Source organism: Bos javanicus, chromosome X (genome assembly GCF_032452875.1).
Source record: "Bos javanicus breed banteng chromosome X, ARS-OSU_banteng_1.0, whole genome shotgun sequence".
NCBI lineage: Eukaryota > Metazoa > Chordata > Mammalia > Artiodactyla > Bovidae > Bos > Bos javanicus.
Window position 1 is genome coordinate 94992899 of NC_083897.1, and position 21502 is coordinate 95014400.

The following is a 21502-nucleotide window of genomic DNA, read 5'->3' on the forward strand; positions in this document are numbered from 1 at the left end:
TGTTGAGATATGTTCCCTCTACACCAAAATTCTTCTGAGATTTTTTTCAAGAGTAGATGCTTAGTTGTGTCAAACTCTTTTTCTGTGTCTATTGAGATGATCATGTAATATTTATTATTTGTTTTGTTAATGTAGTGCCTCACATTGATTGATTTGGGGATATTGAACAATCCTTGCATCCCTAGAATAAATCCCACTTGATTATAGTGCATGATCTTTCCTATATATTGGTGAATTTTGTCTTCATCTAAATTTGTCAGAGATGTTGGATTGTAGTTTTCTTTTTTGTAGTGTCTCTGTCTGGTTTTTGTATTAGTGAAAGAGTAGCCACTGAATGAATTTGGGAATGTTCACCACTCATTAGCATAGAAACTTGTTAAGGTGGCTTCCATTATGTTAGTCTTTATTATTTTAGCCCATTCAGCCATAATTTCACATATATTTCTTAACTTAATCACATTCGAAAAATGATTACTTTCTAGTTAGAGTTTTACTATGCACCTGGTGTTTGCTTCTCAGAGGAAACGCTCCCTAATACTCCCTTCCTCTGTGAGCATACTTCATTCAGAAATGACACAGTGTGATAACCTCAAGGGTGACTGGAAACCTCCCAGGACTGCCTGACATCAACTTTGACAATGTTGAAATTTTCCTGGAGGAAAGAATACAAGCTTGCCCTAATCTTTGTGGCACTTCCTTCCACTCTTTAACTATAAAGTCCCTTCCTATTTTTCTCCCAAAGGAGGGCACAGTCTTTGAGGGTGGTAGTCCACTGTGGCCTCCTTTGCCTGGCAAACCAATGAAGGCTGTTATTCTCTACCTCACCCAAAAAGTGGTTCCATGCTTCTATTCTGCACCAGTGAACAGAGGTTAAGTTTTGCCAATACTCTTCAATTTTTTTTCAATAGTGTCTTAAGGATAGGTTTTAAATATTCTTTATATGTTTGGTAGAATTAATTTGTGAAGTTGTTCAGTTCTGAACTATTCTTAAGAATTTTTGGCTAATGATTTCATTTTAACACTTGTAATTATTTCATACAGATGATCTATTTATTCCCGATTCAGTATTGGAGATTATATGTTAACAATAATTTATCCATTTCTTATAGTTTTCCAGTTTGTTGACATGTAACTATTTGTAGTATGCTTTTATGATTGTATTTCTGTTATATGGACTGTAATCTCTTCTGTTTTATTACATAATTTGTTTATTTGAGTCTCTGTTCTTTATTAATGAGCCTCATTAAAGTAAATTTTGCTTATATTAAAAAAAACTTCTTGTGGTTTTACTGACCTTTTCTATTGTTTTCTGTGAGAGTTTTCTTTATCTCTTATTTATTTCTGTTCTGATATTATTATTCCAGTCCTTCTGCTGACTTTGACCTTGTTTGTTCTTCTTTTTCTAATTCCATTAAATGGTTGATGAGGTTGGTTTTTGAGATTTTTTTTCTTGCTTCTTGAGGTAGGCTTGTGATGCTATAAACTTCTCTCTTAGACCTGGTTTGCTGCATCTTAAAAAATTTGGAAAAGTTATGTTTTAATTTTCATTTGTCTCAAGTTATTTCCTGATTTTTCTTTTGATTTCTTGGATGACGTCTTGGTTTTTCAGTAGCATGTTATTTTGTCTCCTGTCTGTGTTTTTCCCTTTTTCCATCCTGTAACTGATACTGGATGATACTGTTTCATACTCTTATGGTTAAAAAAATGCTTAATATAATTTCTATCCTCATAAACTTGATGTGACTTATTTTGAGGTCTAATAAGTGATCAATTCTGCAGATTGTTCCATGTGTACTTTAAGAAAAAGTGTATTCTACTGGGTTTGGATTGGATGTTTTGTAGATATCTAATAAGTCATCTGTTCTAATGTGTCATTTGAGGCCACTGAGTCCTTATTTATTTTCAGCCTGAATAATCTGTCCATTGATCTAAGGAGAGGTGTTAAAATCCCTATTATTATTGTATTATTGTCAATGTCTATTTTCATCTCTATATTGGCTTTATATATTTAGGTATCCTATTTTAGCTGTACACATGTTTACAAATATTATATGCCCTTCTTGAATTGCTTCCTTTATAATTGTGTAATGTCCTTCTTTGTCTTTTTTTAGTGCTCTTTGTTTTAAAATCTCCATTGTTTGCTATGAGTATTGCTACTTCAGCTTTATTTTCTTTTAAATATACAATCACTGTCTATGTGTCTTTAGCTCAGAAGTGAGTCTCATAGGCAGCATGTAGATGGGTCTTTTTTTTTTAATTCAATAAGGTAACCTATGCCTATTGATTAGAGCATTAGTCTTCTTGTTGTTGTCCAGTCACTAAGTTGTGTCTGCCTCTTTGTGACCTCATGGACTGCAGCCTGCTAGGCTCCTCTGTTCTCCACTATCTCCAAGAGTTTGCTCAAATTCAGGTCTATTCAGTCAGTGATGCTATCTAGCTATCTCTTCCTCTGCCTCTCCCTTCTACTTTTGCCTTCAATCTTTCCCAGTATCAGAGTCTTTTCCAATGAGTTGGCTCTCCCCATCAGGTGGCCAAAGTATTGGAGCTTCAACTTCAGCATCAGTCCTTCCAATGAATATTCAGGGTTGATTTCTTTTATGATTCACTGGTTTGATCTCCTTGCAGTATAAGGGACTCTCAAGTGTCTTCTCCAACACCCATTCTTCAGCATTCAGCTTTCTTTATGATCCAACTCTCACATCTGTACACGACTAGTGGAGAAACCATAGCTTTGACCATATGGATCATTGTCAGCACAGTGATGTGTCTGCTTTTTAATAATTAGTCTATTGGCATTTAAAGTGATTATTTATGGTTGTATACTTAATACCGTTTGTTACTTGTTTTCCAGTTGTTTTCATAGTTCTCCTCTGTTCTTTTTTTCTTCCTCTCTTCCCTTGTAGTTTGATGATCATGTTTCAGTTCCTTTCTCTGAAGTTCTCATGTATTTGTTGGATGTTTTGATTTATTGTTACCATGGAGCTTATATATTCTAACCTATCTTTATATCTGTTTTAAACTGAAAGTCATTTAGATTCAAACACATTCTGAACACTACATTTTTACCCATCACACACTGGTTTTGTGTTGCTAATGTCATACTTTTGATCTTCTTATCTACCTCTTGACTGCTTATTATAGCTATACTTGATTTTATAATTTATGTCTTTTAACTATCCTACTAGCTTATTTAAGTGGTTGATCCACAGCCATTACTATATATTTCCTTTTAGTATTGGTGTGTTTCCCTTTGTGTAATTTGTTTATTTCTTTTTGTAGCCACTTTTTCACTTAAACAGGACTCCCAGGTGGTGCTAGTGGTAAAGAATCTGGGCGCCAATGAAGGAGACACAAGAAATGTGGGTTCAATCTCTGGATCAGGAAGATCTCCTGGAGTAGGAAATGGCATCCCACTCCAGTACTCTTTCCTGGAAAATTCTGTGGGCAGTGGAACCAGAAGGCTACACTCCATGGGGCTGCAAAGAGTCAGACATGACTGAGTGATTGAGCACACATACACATAAACCCTTTAACACTTCTTATAAAATCAGTTTAGAGGTGGTCCTAAGATGGTGGAGGAATAGGACGGGGAGACCACTTTCTCCCCCACAAATTCATCAAAAGAACATTTGAACACTGAGTAAATTCCATAAAACAACTTCTGAATGCTGGCAGAGGACATCAGGCCCACAGAAAAGCAGCCCGTTGCCTTCAAAAGGAGGTAGGAAAAAATATAAAAGACAAAAAGAGAGACAAAAGAGCTAGGGACGGACCTCCATCCCGGGAAGGGAGTCTTTAAAAGAGAGAAGTTTCCAAACACCAGGAAACACTCACTACCGAGTCTGTGGTGAGCCTTGGAACCACAGAAGGAAACATAACAGGGAGGGAAAAAAAACAATTAAAACCCAAAAATTACATGCCCAATGGTAACTCCCCCAGTGGAGAAGCAGCGCAGACGCCTGCATCTGCCACTAGCAAGCGGGGTTTGAGCAGGGAGGCGCGGGCTGCATTGCTTAGAATAAGGACCGGGCCTGAATGCCCTGAGGGCAATCTGAGGGAACTAACTTGGGCTAGCAAACCAGACTGTGGGATAGCTACCATGCAAAAAGCCCTAACCTAAGACACCTCCAGACCTGCTCACAGAAGGACTGAGAAGAGCTAGCCGGCTGCAGACCATCCCCCTCTGGTGACAGGCAGCCAGAGCCAGAAGGGGGCAATTGCGGCCCCAGAGAGGCATTATCTACCAAACTGCAAGCAGCCTCATTGCTAACTAGGACTTCTTGGGATTCCAGACGGTCAACATCCACCTGAGAAGGTGTGCCAGTTGTACACCCAGAAAACCAGGCAGCAAGGACTGGGGAGGTGATAAGTCACAGTGACCGTGCTCGCCAAACACCTGGTCACCTGAGTTGCTTGGACCTGGGAAGGGCACAAAACAGAGGCCCAACTGAGTCTGTGCCTCTGAGGACTACCCGAGTACCTGAACCTAATCGGCTTAGACCTGGGAAGTGTACACAACCCAGGGCCAGCCTCAGACAGTTCCCAGCAGAGCAACCTACAGCCTAAGCAGTGTAGACAGGGAAAGCACACACACTGTGAGCAGGGGCAGGGGCAAACCCAGTGTGGCTGAGTCACTGTGAGCACACACCAATGTTATCTGTTGGCAGTGTCCCTCCCTCCCCACAGCAAGACTGAACAAGTGAGCCTAAAAAGTGTCCACCACCGCCCCCTTGTGTCAGGGCAGAAATTAGACACTGAAGAGACCAGCAAACAGAAGAAGCTAAAACAGAGGGAACCTCCTTGGAAGTGACAGGTGCAATAGATTAAAACCCTGTGTTAGTACTGACTACATAGGAAGGGGCCTATAGATCTTGAGAAATATAAGCTGGATCAAGGAACTATCCAAAACTGAACTGACCCCACACTGCCCACAACACCAGAGAAAGTCCTAGATATATTTTTACTATCATTCTTTATTTTAGAAATTTTTTTTTAATTTTTAAGACCCTATTTTTTAAAGCAAACTTCATAAAATATATATATATTTTATAATTTTGGTGACTTTTTTTTTCTTTAATACTGTATTTTTGAAAATCCAATCTCTACTCTAGATTTTTAATCTTTGATTTTTGGTATTGGTTATCAATTTTGTACCTTTAAGAATCCAATCTCTAGTACCCATTTTTACTTGGGAGCAAGATTACTGGCTTGACTGCTCTCTCCCCTTTGGACTCTCCTTTTTCTCCACCATGTCCCCTCTATCTCCTCCCTCCCACTTCTCTTCCCTACCCAACTCTGTGAATCTTTTTGTGTGTTCCAGATGGTGGAGAACACTTAGGGAACTCATTACTGGCTGGATCTGTCTCTCTCCTTTTGATTCCCCCCTTCATCCTTCTGGCCACCTCTGTCTCCTTCCTTCCTCTTCTCTTCTCTGTGTAACTCCGTGAACATCTCTGAGCAGTTAAGACTGTGGAGCACACAAAAGGAAGTGATTACTGGCTAGCTTGTTCCCTCCTCTTTTGATTCCACCTTATCTCATCCGAGTCACCTCTATATCCTTCTTCCCTCTTCTCTTCTCCATGGAACCCTGTGTACCTATCTGGGTGTCCCTCACTGGAAAAACTTTTCATCTTTAACCTAGATGTTTTATCAATTATGCTGTATAGATGGAGAAGTCTTGAGGCTACTGTAAAAATAAGACTGAAAACCAGAAGCAGGAGGCTTAAGTCCAAATGCTGAGAACACCAGAGAACTCCTGACTCCAGGGAACATTAGTCGACAGGAGCTCATCAAACGCCTCCATACCTACACTGAAACCAAGCAGCACCCAAGGGCCAACAAGTTCCAGAGCAAGACATACCACACAAATTCCCCAGCAACACAGGAACACAGCCCTGAGCTTCAATATACAGGCTGCACAAAGTCACTCCAAACCCATTGACAACTCATAATTCATTACTCGACACTTCATTGCATTCCAGAGAGAGAAATCCAGCCCCACCCATCAGAACACCGACACAAGCTTCCCTAACCAGGACCTTGACAAGCCACCCATACAACCCAACCCACAGTGAGGAAACTCCACAATAAAGAGAACTCCACAAATTGCCAGAATACAGAAAGGCCGCCCCAAACACAGCAATATAAACAAGATGAAGAGACAAAAGAATACCCAGCAGGTAAAGGAACTGGGTAAATGCCCAACAAACCAAACAAAAGAGGAAGAGATAGGAAATCTACCTGATAAAGAATTCCGAATAATGATAGTGAAAATGATCCAAAATTGTGAAAACAAAATAGAATCACAGATAAATAGCCTGTAGACAAGGATTGAGAAGATGCAAGAAAGGCTTAACAAGGACCTAGAAGAAATAAAAAAAGAATAATGCAATAAATTAGATCAAAAATACTCTGGAGAGAACAAATAGTAGAATAACAGAGGCAGAAGATAGGATTAGTGAGGTAGAAGACAGAATGGTAGAAATAAATGAATCACAGAGGAAAAAAGAAAAACTAATTAAAAGAAATGAGGACAATCTCAGAGACCTCTGGGACAATGTTAAACGCCCCAACATTTGAATCATAGGAGTTCCAGAAGAAGAAGACAAAAAGAAAGACCATGAGAAAATACCTGAGGAGATAATAGTTGAAAACTCCCATAAATGGGGAAGTAAATAATCACCCAAGCCAAGAAACCCAGAGAGTCCCAAATAGGATAAACCCAAGGCCAAACACCCCAAGACACATATTAATCAAATTAACAAAGGTCAAACACAAAGAACAAGTATTAAAAGCAGCAAGGGAAAAAAACCAAATAACACACAAGGGGATTCCCATAAGGATAACAGCTGATCTTTCAATAGAAACTCTTCAGGCCAGGAGGGAATGGCAGGACATACTTAAAGTGATGAAAGAAAATAACCTACATCCCAGATTACTGTATCCATCAAGGATCTCATTCAAATATGAAGGAGAAATCAAAAGCTTTACAGACAAGAAAAAGGTGAGAGAATTCAGCACCACCAAACCAGCTATCCAACAAATGCTAAAGGATCTTCTCTAGACAGGAAACACAATAAGGCTGTATAAACTTGAACCCAAAACAATAAAGTAAATATTTGGCAACAGGATCATACTTATCACTAATTACCTTAAACGTAAATGGGTTAAATGTCCCAACTGAAATACAAAGACTGGCTGAATGGATATAAAAACAAGACCCCTATATATGTTGTCTACAAGAGACCCACCTCAAAAGAAGGGACACATACAGACTGAAAGTGAAGCGCTGGAAAAAGATATTCCACACAAATAGAGACCAAAACAAAGCAGGAGTAGCAATACTCATATCAGATAAAATAGACTTTAAAACAAAGGCTGTGAAAAGAGACAAAGAAGGACACTACATAATGATAAAAGGATTAATCCAAGAATAAGACATAACAATTATAAATATATATGCACCCAACATAGGACCACCGCAATATGTAAAACAAATGTTAACAAGTATGAAAGGGGAAATTAACAATAACACAATAATATTGGGAGACTTTAATACCCCACTCACATCTATGGATAGATCAACTAAACAGAAAATTAACAAGGAAACACAAACTTTAAATGATACAATAGACCAGTTAGACCTAATTGATATCTATAGGACATTTCACCCCAAAACAATGAATTTCATCATTTTCTCAAGTGCACAAGGAACCTTCTGCAGGATAGATAACATCCTGGGCCATAAATCTAGCCTTGGTAAATTCAAAAAAATTGAAATCATTTCAAGCATCTTTTCTGACCACAGTGCAGTAAGATTAGATCTCAATTACAGGAGAAAAACTACTAAAAATTCCAACATATGGAGGCTGAACAACACGCTTCTGAATAACCAGCAAATCACAGAAGAAATAAAAAAAGAAATAAACATTTGCATAGAAATGAATGAAAATGAAAACACAACAACCCAAAACCTGTGGGACACTGTAAAAGCAGTGCTAAGGGGAAGGTTCATTGCAATACAGGCATACCTCAAGAAGCAAGAAAAAAGTCAACTAAATAACCTAACTCTACACCTAAAGCAACTAGAAAAGGAAGAAATGAAGAACCCCAGGGTTAGTAGAAGGAAAGAAATCTTAAAAATTAAGGCAGAAATAAATGCAAAAGAAACAAAAGAGACCATAGCAAAAATCAACAAAGCCAAAAGCTGGTTCCTTGACAGGATAAATAAAATTGACAAACCATTAGCCAGACTCATCAATAAACAAAGGGAAAAAAATCAAATCAATAAAATTAGAAATGAAATTGGAGAGATCACAACAGACAACACAGAAATACAAAGGATCATAAGAGACTACCATCAGAAATTATATGCCAAAATTGGACAATGTGGAAGAAATGGACAAATTCTTAGAAAAGTACAACTTTCCAAAACTGAACCAGGAAGAAATAGAACATCTTAACAGACCCATCAAAAGCATGGAAACTGAAACTGTAATCAGAAATTTCCAGCAAACAAAAGCCCAGGTCCAGATGGCTTCACAGCTGAATTCTACCAAAAATTTAGAGAAGAGCTAACACCTATCCTACTCAAACTCTTCCAGAAAATTGCAGAGGAAGGTAAACTTCCAAACTCATTCTATGAGGCCACCATCACCCTAATACCAAAACCTGACAAAGATGCCACAAAAAAAGAAAACTACAGGCCAATATCACTGATGAACATAGATGCAAAAATCCTTAACAAAATTCTAGCAATCAGAATCCAACAACACATTAAAAAGATCATACACCATGACCAAGTGGGCTTTATCCCAGGGATGCAAGGATTCCTCAGTATTTGCAAAACAATCAGTGTGATACATCACATTAACAAATTGAAAAATAAAAACCATATGATTATCTCAATAGATACAGAGAAAGCCTTTGACAAAATCCAACATCCATTTATGATAAAATCTCTCCAGAAGGCAGGAATAGAAGGAACATACTTCAACATAATAAAAGCTATATATGACAAATCCACAGCAAACATTATCCTCAATGCTGAAAAATTGAAAGCATTTCCCTAAAGTCAGGAACAAGACAAGGGTTCCCACTTTCACCACTACTATTCAACATAGTTTTGTCCACAGCAATCAGAGCAGGAAAAGGAAATAAAAGGTTTCCAAATTGGAAAAGAAGAAGTAAAACTCTCACTATTTGCAGATGACATGATCCTCTACATAGAAAACCCTAAAGACTCCACCAGAAAATTACTAGAACTAATCAATGAATATAGTAAAGTTGCAGAATATAAAATCAACACACAGAAACTCCTTGTATTCCTATACAGTAATAATGAGAAAATAGAAAAAGAAAATAAGGAAACAGTTCCATTCACCATTGCAACGAAAAGAATAAAATACTTAGGAATATATCTACCTAAAGAACCTAAAGACCTATATATATAGAAAACTATAAAACACTGGTGAAAGAAATCAAAGAGGACACTAATAGACGGAGAAATATACCATGCTCATGGATCAGAAGAATCAATAAAGTGCAAATGAGTATACTACCCAAAGCAATCTATAGATTCAATGCAATCCCTATCAAGCTACCAATGGTATTTTTCACAGAGCTAGAACAAATAATTTCACAATTTGTATGGGAATACAAACAACCTCAAATAGCCAAAGCAATCTTGAGAAAGAAGAATGGAACTTGAGGAATCAACCTGCCTGACTTCAGGCTCTACTACAAAGCCACAGTTATCAAGACAGGATAAAGACAGAATGGCACAAAGACACAAATATAGATCAATGGAGCAAAATAGAAAGCCCAGAAATAAATCCACACACCTATGGACACCTTATCTTTGACAAAGGAGGCAAGAATATACAATGGATTAAAGACAATCTCTTTAACAAGTGGTGCTGGGAAAACTGGTCAACCACTTGTAAAAGAAAGTAACTAGAACACTTTCTAACACCATACACAAAAATAAACTCAAAATGGATTAAAGATCTAAATGTAAGACCAGAAACTATAAAACTCCTAGAGGAGAACATAGGCAAAACACTCTTTGGCATAAATCACAGCAGGATCCTCTATGACCCACCTCCCAGAATATTAGAAATAAAAGTGAAAACAAATGGGACCTAATTAAAATTAAAAGCTTCTGCACAACAAAGGAAACTATAAGCAAGGTGAAAAGAAAGCCTTCAGAATGGGAGAAAATAATAGCAAATGAAGCAACTGACAAACAACTAATCTCAAAAATATACAAGCAAACTCTTACAGCTCAATTACAGAAAAATAAACGACCCAATCAAAAAACGGGCCAAAGAACTAAGTAGACATTTCTCCCAAGAAGACATACAGATGGCTAACAAACACATGAAAAGATGCTCAACATCACTCATTATCAGAGAAATGCAAATCAAAACCACAATGAGGTACCATTTCATACCAGTCAGAATGGCTGTGATCCAAAAGTCTACAAGCAATAAATGCTGGAGAGGGTGTGGAGAAAAGGGAACCCTCTTACACTGTTGGTGGGAATGCAAACTAGTTCAGCCACCATGGAGAACAGTGTGGAGATTCCTTAACAAACTGGAAATAGAACTGCCTTATGACCCAGCAATTCCACTGCTGGGCATACACACCAAGGAAACCAGAATTGAAAGACACGTGTACCCCAGTGTTCATCGCAGCACTGTTTATAAAAGCCAGGACATGGAAGCAACCTAGATATCCATCAGCAGATGAATGGCTAAGAAAGCTGTGGTACATATACGCAATGGAGAATTACTCAGCCATTAAAAAGAATACATTTAAATCAGTTCTAATGAGGTGGATGAAACTGGAGCCTATTATACAGAGTGACGTAAGCCAGAAAGAAAAACACCAATACAGTATACTAACACATATATATGGAATTTTCACTCTCCTCTTTCACTTTTATCAAGAGGCTTTTTAGTTCTTCTTCATTTTCTGCCATAAGAGTGGTATCATCTGCATATCTGAGGTTATTAATATTTCTACCACCAATCTTGATTCCAGCTTGTGCTTCTTCCACTCCAGTGTTTCTCATGATGTACTCTGCATATAAGTTAAATAAGCAGGGTGACAATATACAGCCTTGACGTACTCCTTTTCCTATTTGGAAACAGTCTGTTGTTCCATGTCCAGTTCTAACTGTTGCTTCCTGAGCCACATACAAATTTTTCAAGAGGCAGATCAGGTGGTCTGGTATTCCCATCTCTTGAATAATTTTCACAGTTGATTGTGATCCACACAGTCAAAGGCTTTGGCATAGCCAATAAAGCAGAAATAGATGTTTTTCTGGAACTCTCTTGCTTTTTCCATGATCCAGTGGATGTTCGCAATTTGATCTCTGGTTCCTCTGCCTTTTCTAAAACCAGCTTGAACATCAGGAAGTTCACAGTTCACATATTGCTGAAGCCTGGCTTGGAGAATTTTGAGCATAACTTTACTAGCGTGTGAAATGAGTGCAATTGTGCGGTAGTTTGAGCATTCTTTGGCATTGCCTTTCTTTGGGATTGGAATGAAAACTGACCTTTTCCAGTCCTGTGGCCATTGCTGAGTTTTCAAAATTTGCTGGCATATTGAGTGTAGCACTTTCACAACATCATCTTTCAGGATTTGGAATAGCTCAACTGGAATTCCATCACCTCTGCTAGCTTTGTTCGTAGTGATGCTTTCTAAGGCCCACTTGACTTCACATTCCAGGATGTCTGGCTCTAGGTGAGTGATCACACCATCGTGAATATCTGGGTCGTGAAGATCTTTTTTGTACAGTTCTTCTGTGTATTCTTGCCATCTCTTCTTAATATCTTCTGCTTCTGTTAGGTCCATACCATTTCAGTCCTTTATCGAGCCCATCTTTCATGAAATATTCCCTTGGTATCTCTAATTTTCTTGAAGAGATCTCTAGTCTTTCCCATCCTGTTGTTTTCCTCTATTTCTTCGCATTGATTGCTGAGGAAGGCTTTCTTATCTCTTCTTGCTATTCTTTGAAACTCTGCATTCAGATGCTTATATGTTTCCTTTTCTCCTTTGCTTTTCCTTCTCTTCTTTTCACAGCTATTTGTAAACCTCTCCAGACAGCCATTTTGCTTTTTTGCATTTCTTCTCCATGGGGATGGTCTTGATCCCTGTCTCCTGTACAATGTCACGAACCTCAGTCCATAGTTCATCAGGCACTCTATCTATCAGATCTAGGCCCTTACATCTATTTCTCACTTCCACTGTATAATCATAAGGGATTTGATTTAGGTCATACCTGAACGGTCTAGTGGTTTTCCATACTTTCTTCAATTTAAGTCTGAATTTGGCAATAAGGAGTTCATGATCTGAGCCACAGTCAGCTCCTGGTCTTGTTTTTGTTGACTGTATAGAGCTTCTCCATCTTTGGCTGCAAAGAATAGAACCAATCTGATTTCGGTCTTGACCATCTGGTGATGTCCATATGTAGAGTCTTCTCTTGTGTTGTTGGAAGAAGGTGTTTGCTATGACCAGTGCATTTTCTTGGCAAAACTCTATTAGTCTTTGCCCTGCTTCATTCCGTATTCCAAGGCCAAATTTGCCTGTTACTCCAGGTGTTTCTTGACTTCCTACTTTTGCATTCCAGTCCCCTATAATGAAAAGGACATCTTTTTTGGGTGTTAGTTCTAAAAGGTCTCGTAGGTCTTCATAGAACCATTCAACTTCAGCTTCTTCAGCGTTACTGGTTGCTGGTATAGATATAGATATAAACATCAGATGATAGATACATCATAGATAGATATTTCATGTTTTTCTCTGGTTAATGTTTGCCCAGTTTTAAGAATCAACATGTGTCTAGAGTCACAGACATGGTGTATTTGTTTTCAGTAGATGACCATAGATGAGAACAAAGTCAGTCACAGGGGACAGGGCACATAGTGTGACAGAAGTCAGTTTTCTGCCAAGTGAGTCAGGATTTAGTGTGTATCAGGGTTAGAGTTTAGAATGTGTTGAAGGTTAGAGTTCAGTGCCTGACAAGACTTGGATAAGCATGCAACCAGGATTAGGACTGCATATGTGACCAGGGTTAGTGTTCAGGAGACAACTGGGAACATGATTCAGCGTGATCTTGAATCAGTTTTCATAGTGTTACTAAGGTTGGTGCTCAGTGTGTGAGCATGGACAGAAATTGATGGAGTTCAGTGCTCAGCATCTGAATGTTTTGAAGGCTCATAGGTTACCTAGTGTCAGGGTGCAGGATATGACCAGGTTCAATATTTAAAGAGTAAGAAGTATCAGTGTATTACCAGGGTCAAGGCCCAGCAAATGAGTGGGATCAGGCCTCAGCAGGTCAGTGGGGCAAGACTCAGAGTTTCAGGGTAAGTGCATGGCCACACAAGAGAATAGGAGCTGTCCAGTTTAGGGTCAGGAACCAATCTGTGACCAACATCAGTGATCCCTATGACCACCATTGGTGTGCAACCAGTATTAGAGTTCAGCATGTCAGTAGAGTAAGGGATTGGCATGAGAGCTGGAGTAGTAGTCAGCTTGTGACCAGAGTTTGTGTTCAGCATGTGTTTAGGGTTTGATCTTAGTTTATGACCCAAATCGTAGCTCAGTGTGTGATCAAGATCTGGCCTCAGTGTTAGAGTATGATCATGCATTAGAATGTGTATGGATTCTGGGGTCACAATATTTTTGTGATTTGAGTTCAGTATGTGACAAGGATCAGGGCTCAGAGTATGACAGAGATCAGACCTAACAGTGTGATTAAGATAAGGGCTCAGTGTTTGGACTCAATCAGCCCAGTGTGTTTCTGGGCTCATTAGGTGGCAAGGGTCAGGGCACAAGGAATGACTGAGTCCAAATTCTATATAAGACCAGCATCAGGATTCATTGTATAAACAGGGTAATGCTCAACATGTAACCACATTCAGGACTTAGTATGTTACCTGGATCACAGCTCTGTAAATGATCTGCATCAAATCTCAGCATTTGATTAAGGTCAGAATCATTATAACAGTGTCAGGGGTTGTTGGGTGATTGGGTTTTGTAATCAGAGTGTGAGCAGGGATAGGCTGAGTGTTTACTAAGTTCAGTTCTGAACATCTAACTAGAGTAATGGCTCAGTGTGTGACAAGGTTCATGGCTCAGCTTGTGACCAGGATTAGGGCTCACAGTATAGTCAGGGTTGAGTTTACTGCGTGACCAGTAGCTTTGATCAGAGTAACCAGGTTAAGGGCTCATCTTGTGATCTGAGTCAAGGCTCAGTGGGAGACCAGAGTCAGGGCATATTCTGTGACCAGGAGTAGAGCTTAGTATATGAATAGCCGGGCATTAGCATCAAACCAGAGTCAGTGCTCAGTGTGTGACCAGTGATAGGGCTCTGTGTGTTTATAGGATTAGCTCTCAGTTTGTGAGAGGGTCAGAGTTTAGCATGTGATTAGAGTCAGGGCTTAAGAGAGTATTTGGATCAGATATCACAGTGTGACATGGATCAGTGGTCAGCAGGTGACCAGAAACAAGGTGCATCATAAGATCAGAATCAGAGCTGAATGACTGATCAGAGTTAGGGCTGAGTGACAAGATTCATTGCTCAACATTTGACTAGGATCAGGGCTCTGACCACGATCAGAGCACAACAGCAGGTGACAGAAGTCAGGGCTCAGCATGTGACTGGGTCAGAGCTCAGCAGCTGACTAGGGTCCTGGATCAATTGCAATCAGGGTTCCAGTTCATTAATTAGTAAATGGCTGAAAATTTGCCTAACATTTAGGGTTCAGAGTATGACCAGTTTCAGGGTTCATCAACTATCAAAGGTCAATGCTCAGCTTGAGAGCAGAGCCAGGGCTGAGCATATGACCTGGGTTAGGCCTTAAATTAGGACCAGGCTCAGAATCAATTGTGTGATTAGGATAAAACTCAATGTGTGATTGCTGTCATGGTTCTTTATGTGATATGCATAAGGCTCAATGACTTATCATTGTATGGGTTCATTGTGTGGATAGGTTAAATTCTCAGGATGTGCCCAGGGTGACTTCTGTCAAGTTGTTATCAAGTAAAGAATCAGTATGATAAAAGAGTCAGGTTTTGGCATGTAACTTGAGTCACTGCTCAATGTGTGACAGAGTCAGGGCTCAACATGTAACAAGTGTGAAACCTCATCACCTGACCAGGATTAGGGTTAACAGGGAGATCAGGGTCATAACTCAGTGTGTGACCAGATTCAGGACTCATGATGTGATTAGGCTTATGGCTCATTGGGTGACCACTATAAAGACACATCCAGTGACTCAGCTCAATATCCACTGTATGACCTGTCAAATCTCCACTTAACCTGAGTCAAGACTATTGCCAAGTTAAAGGCTTAGCATGTGATCTGGGCCCCTGATAGGAGTGTGATCAGGGTCAGTGCACAAGTGTAATAATTGGGTCAAGACTTAGTGTGTTAACATAATCAGGACTCAGTATGGAACTGGGGTCATAGCTCAATGTGTGACAAAATTTAAGGCTCAGTATGTGACCAGGTTCATGGCTTATAAAATCAGGGCCCAGAGAGTTTATGCGGTCAGGGCTAAGAATGTGTGTGACCAGCATTGGGAATAATGTGGGACCCAATTCAGGCATCAGCATGTGATTATGGTCAGGACTCAGCATGTGACCAGTAGTAGTCTAAGGTGTGAGGTTTTACCAGGCTTAGGCTCTGACCGAATAGGGCTCAGTGTGTGACGTGACTCAGGACTTGGTGGGTGACCAGAGTAAAGATCACTGTATGAATATGGCCATCATGCAGTGTGTCACCAGGATCAGAACTTAGTGTATTTCAAGCTCAGAGCTTGGTATGTGATCAAGATCAAGTTAATGGTTGACCAAGGTCAGAGCTTATTATTTGACCAGAGTCAGAGATCAGATATGACCAATTCAGAATCTGAGTGGATGACTAGGGTTCAGTGTGTATGTTTACAGTACAATAGAGAGAGTATAATAATATACTACAATAATTTATAGGTCACTCACTGTAGATAATGTTGGAAATAATGTTTCACAGTCACAAATTCTAAGTGAAACCATCCAACTATGTTTTAAGTCTGGCTGAACATGTCTCAGCTTCTTGCATACAAATAGGAAGATAAACTACAGTTTATCAAGGTGATGCCACATGAGCAAAATGGCATAAGACAAGAGAAAGAGCCTTTAAAGTCTACAGGAAGTGGCTTCAAATAACAGGTAAATGAGATAAGACGGGGAAAAGAACATGAGGTCCCAATAAACAGTGACAAACATGTGTGGTTAGTAAATTAGAGGCCTCCATGAGGTTGACAGCTGTTAGCACAGGGACATTAGAGGAAGGGATCTAGAAGAACTGGAGATAGTGTTGCTGGTGATGAGAGAGGGGGATGTAGAGTATGGCATTCAGTGGGCATGTTTTTTTCCTGATGATAGGGCATGACTGTGGCGATGAGCACATCAGGTGAAATGGAACATAATATTCCTGAGGAGACAGGCTCCAGGTTGGCCAAGTCAGCCTGTGAATGCTTGGGCTTTCATGAAGGATAATAGGAGTGAGGGAGCAGTGAAAGTTAGTGAGTATAGCACATGACAAATATGTTCAGTGGGTGGGTCAAGATAAATTAGATTGATAGATAGCAGCAATATGGGTGGTAGGAATGGCTGTGTCATTCTCAAGGTGCAAAACAGACATCACCAAACTAGTCCCTTACCAAACTGCACATAAAACTGCCAAAACAGTAAATTCAAAGTGAAATCTATAAGTTCTTTGGTTGTAAAGTTTCTGAATTTTCTGGCATCTTGTATGCAGAATGACATTGTCACACCCAAAAGATAAGAAAGGAAGTGACTGTGGCCTTGGCATAACTTGCCAGTTTGATCAATGTCCAAAGATGCAGTGAGAAATTGGTCTGACATAATTGTGAATTTGTTCACACTAAATCCCTGTGAGTCTGGATCCTTTGCCTACTAATGTTATATTTATGTGATCTTCATCCCTCCTCTGCACTTAGGGTCACCTCACTCTCCATATGGTACAGGGCTTCTTTTGATGCCTGTTTTGGGGATTTCATTGAGCTTAGTTTATCCTGTAACTCCTGAAACCAACCAAATTCTCAATTCCAATTTATCACAGGATGAATGAGGCCCTTCTATATCCTGCTTTCAGATGTTAAATTTCATCTCAGCCTATAATCAAAATGACAAGAAATAACAAGTGTTGGATGAAAGTGGAGAAAAGAGAACACTTGTGCCCTGTTGGTGGGAATGTAAATTGGTACAGCCACTATGGAAAATAGTATGGAGGTTCCTTAAAATATGAATAATAGAAATACCATATGATTCAGCAGTCTACTTCTGTGTATTTATCCAAAGATAATAAAAATAGTAAGTTGAAAAGAAATACGCACTCCAATGTTCATTTCATCATTATTTACAATAGCTAAGATGTGGAAACAATGTATGCATTCATTGATGGATGAAAGGATTAAAAAATTGTAAGACCCACTGATATTTCCACATCTAGGAATTGCAGATTTTGAAGCTTGAAAAACATGATTGCAAAATCTAGACTAGAGTTTTTTGTGTCCTTCAGATTCTGCATGAGTCATAATTAGTAAAATGGGGTCATTGTCCATCTTGGAAGATATCTGTACAACTTAGCAAGACAGGTAAATGGCAAATTTCCCAGCCATTCATCATCAATAATTTTCTGATCACCTGCTATGTGTCTTATTAGTGTTGTAGGTACAAATCTTTGACTTCATGGAATATTCCATCAGTTCAGTTCAATTCAGTCGTGTCCAACTTTTTTCGACCCAATGGACTGCAGCATGCTGAAAGGTTGTTGCACAATCTCTCCCCCAGGGAACCAGTGCTCAGTTAGCGGAGCTTGTGACTCTGACCTAAGCTCTAGAGTTAAGCAAAGGGCAGTGAGTAAATATCTACACGGATTCTAAGTATGCTTATTTGACTTTACATGCTCATGCTGCAATATGGAAATAAAGACAGTTTAAAACAGCAACAGGAGAACCTTTTAAGCATTTCAGAGAGATTGAGAGACTTTTAACTGCTATATATTGTCTTAAAGAAGGAGCTGTTATGCATTTAAATGGGCACAGCAGGGATGGGAGTAAAGTAGACAAAGGTAATCAGTTGGCTGACTGTCAAGCCAGAAAAGTGGCACTTTACGAAACCCCTTCACTACAGACTCCTTTGATCTGGACAGGTCCTGTGGAACAGGAAAAACCACAGTATACTGAGAATTAGAAAGATATAAGAAAAGAGGAGCAAAGATTACAGATAAAGGATGGTTACAGTCCAAGGATGGACGATTAATAATTCCTGAAAACGCTCAGTGGAAAACTCTTAAGGGTTTACACCAGAGTTTTCATTTGGTTGCAGAAGTACTTACCAGATGGCTTCTCATTTGTCTGAAGGTAAAAATGAAATGAAAACTCTAAAGAACATTATCAAAAGGTGTGAGGTTTGTCAGAAAAATAACCCAAAGACTGTAAAGCTAGCAAAACCTGGATTATTACAAAGTGGAAAGTATCCTGGAGAGGACTGGGAAATTGATTTTACTCATATGCCAAAAGCTAATAGGTATTCTTGCTTACAAGTTTGGATGGATACTTTTACTGGATGGATTGAGGCTTTTCCCTGTTGTAGTGAGCAGGCTAAGGAGGTTGTAAAGATTTTAATCCATGAAATTATCCCCAGGTTTGGGCTGTCACGGAGCCTTCAGAGTGACAATGGCTCCACCTTTAAAGCTACTGTAACTCAGGAGGTATTTAAAGCTCTAGGAATAGAATATCACTTACACTGTTCCTGGAGACCCCAATCCTCAGGAAAGGTTGAAGAAGCTAATGACATTATCAAAAGACATCTTTGCAAATTAACTCAAGAGACGCAGGCTGCTGCTGCTGCTGCTACTAAGTTGCTTCAGTCGTGTCTGACTCTGTGCGACCCCATAGACGGCAGCCCACCAGGCTCCCCCGTTCCTGGGATTCTCCAGGCAAGAACACTGGAGTGGGTTTCCATTTCCTTCTCCAGTGCATGAAAGTGAAAAGTGAAAGTGAAGTTGCTCAGTCGTGTCCGACCCTCAGTGACCCCATGGACTGCAGCCTTCCAGGCTCCTCCATCCATGGGATTTTCCAGGCAAGAGTACTGAAGTGGGGTGCCATTGCCTTCTCCAAGAGATGCAGGACAATTGGATTAAAGTCCTACCCATAGCTTTAATGAGGGCCCAAACTGCCCCCCTTTGAATGTATTTATGGAAGGCCTTTCTTATGCACAGACATTGTTATAGACCCTGAAGCCTTGGAATTAACTAGTTATGTAACTCAGCTCTCGGCTTTTCAACAGGCAGTAACAGAACTCCAGGAGATGACTCCTGACCCAGCCTCTGAGTCAAGCAAGCCTCTATTTGAGCCAGGAACTGAGGTACTCATACAAAAATAGGGATCTGGGGGCCCATCCCTTGAGCCCCTCTAGTAAGGCTCTTACCATGTTATTCTTTCTTCTCCCACAGCTGTCAAAGTGCCAAGAATTGATTCGTGGGTACATCACCCTCGAGTTAAGAGGTGGCACCCTGACCAGAACTAAGTGTCTTCATTTTATGTCTTTACTTTCTATGCTCTGACTTTGTACTTTTCCGATGGGCCTGATAATCTGTGTGAGCCTAGTTCTTTGGACTCCAAAAATCCTGTCTGCCGTTTGATCCTCAAGACAATGCCTTCCTGTCCTGGGCTCACTCCTATGCTGCATTCCACAATAGGTCTAACTGCTGGGTCTGCGGACCACTCCCCTCTTCATCAGTGGAAGGAAGTCTTCCCGTGGCGGACATCTACACTCCAAGGAAGACTTTCTCCAAGTCTGCAAATTCCTTTGACAACAATCATATGTGATGCCTTTTCTTCATCTGATGACATTTAACAACCCTAAAATGGACTGGTGCAACACTTTGTACTTTAACTATGGACATAACGTGACTTTTAATTTTGATTATATATTTCTCAGTTTAATGACTATTTTGCTACACATAAGGCAAATAGGTCTAGATCTAATGGTTTTCTACCTGACGTTTATCAAATATGGGATGAGGCTATATGGCTAACTCCTGAAAAAGGATGTCTAATATCTACTGCCCCTATAGGCTGGGAACAAATAAAGTCATCCCCAAAAGGTAGCCAACAACTTAATTACAGTGATTGGAAACAATTGGGATTTTTGCCTCAGGAAATCTGCAACATAATCATTCGTGTGTTTTCCAACCCCAGTTCAGGTCCTCCCTTTTTCTGGCCAGTCACTAATTGTGACTGAATATCTCAGTCATGCTGGCTTGCTCCAAACGGGACTTATTGGATATGTGGCTCTTACCTATGGGCATGGCTTCCCCTTGGTTGGATAGGGAGATGCACCCTGGGTCTAGCCTTTACACACAGCTTTATATTTTCAGAACTTCCAGAAAAGCCTGCTAATTTACCCCACCTTAAAACTCGGTGGGCAAGGTCTGTATTTCACAGGTATGATAATTTGGCTGCAGTGTTTGTTCCCTCTTTGGGAACTATAGATGTTATGCTACGAGTGGATGCTTTGACTAATTTTACTCAACAGGCATTACAAGATTCTCAAAAACCTATTTCAGCTCTTAATGCTGAACAAGCACAAATTAGAAAGGTGGTTTTACAAAACAGATTGACTTTAGACATTCTGACAGCTGCACAAGGAGGAACTTGTGCCATTATTTATACTCAGTGCTGTACATATATACCTGATATAAGCACTAATGTTACTCATTTTACTAAACACATGAACAAGATGACTGGGGCTATGGATACTCTTGAAGCCTCAATTGCCTCACTTTGGGAGATGTTAACTAGTTCCCCATGGTAGAAAACTATCTTAATTACAATAATTCTGATTGTTTTGTTTTTGCTGTTTGCTCCCTACATCTGTAACTGTGTAACTGGATTTGTTTCTAGTCGCATGAAAGCTTTTAAGTTACTAATAGTTGCTCAAACTCCTGCTACTGCTGCAGCTTCTTCCAACTACTACTTGGGGCCCCTGGATCAGAAATCCTCAGTATGAGGGTTAGGAAAATATGTTGCCTCACCAACTTAGGGACAATGCCCTTTGTCAGTTAGGAAGCAGTTATGGAACGAGAATGATGCCCCCTTTCCCTAGGCAACATATTTCTCCTAAAAGAAAAGGGGGGAATGAGAGGATAACAGGCAGGAAGGCCAGGGGTCTCCAAATGGAGGAAATAGGCTGCAAGTGTCAGACATTTTTATCTCTCTTAAGCAGCAGGAGGAAACAAACGCGATATTTTTTTCCTTCTCTATACAAATTTAAAAGGAGATTTCTCTTAAAATACTGTGTTGCCATAATGACACCTGATTTCTACTGAAGTTAACTATTCTCAAACCTTGAGTTAACCAATGCATTTTTCTTATGGAAATGTTTGTCTTAAGGTATGTTAATGTACTATGCATTTACCCCA

General features: G+C 39.7%; 1 pseudogene; it reads left to right on the top strand.

Annotated features, from left to right (window-relative positions):
- Window positions 1–18942: 18942 nt before the first annotated feature.
- Window positions 18943–21090, top strand: LOC133242533 (endogenous retrovirus group PABLB member 1 Env polyprotein-like; annotated as a pseudogene).
- The last annotated feature ends 412 nt before the right edge of the window (window positions 21091–21502 follow it).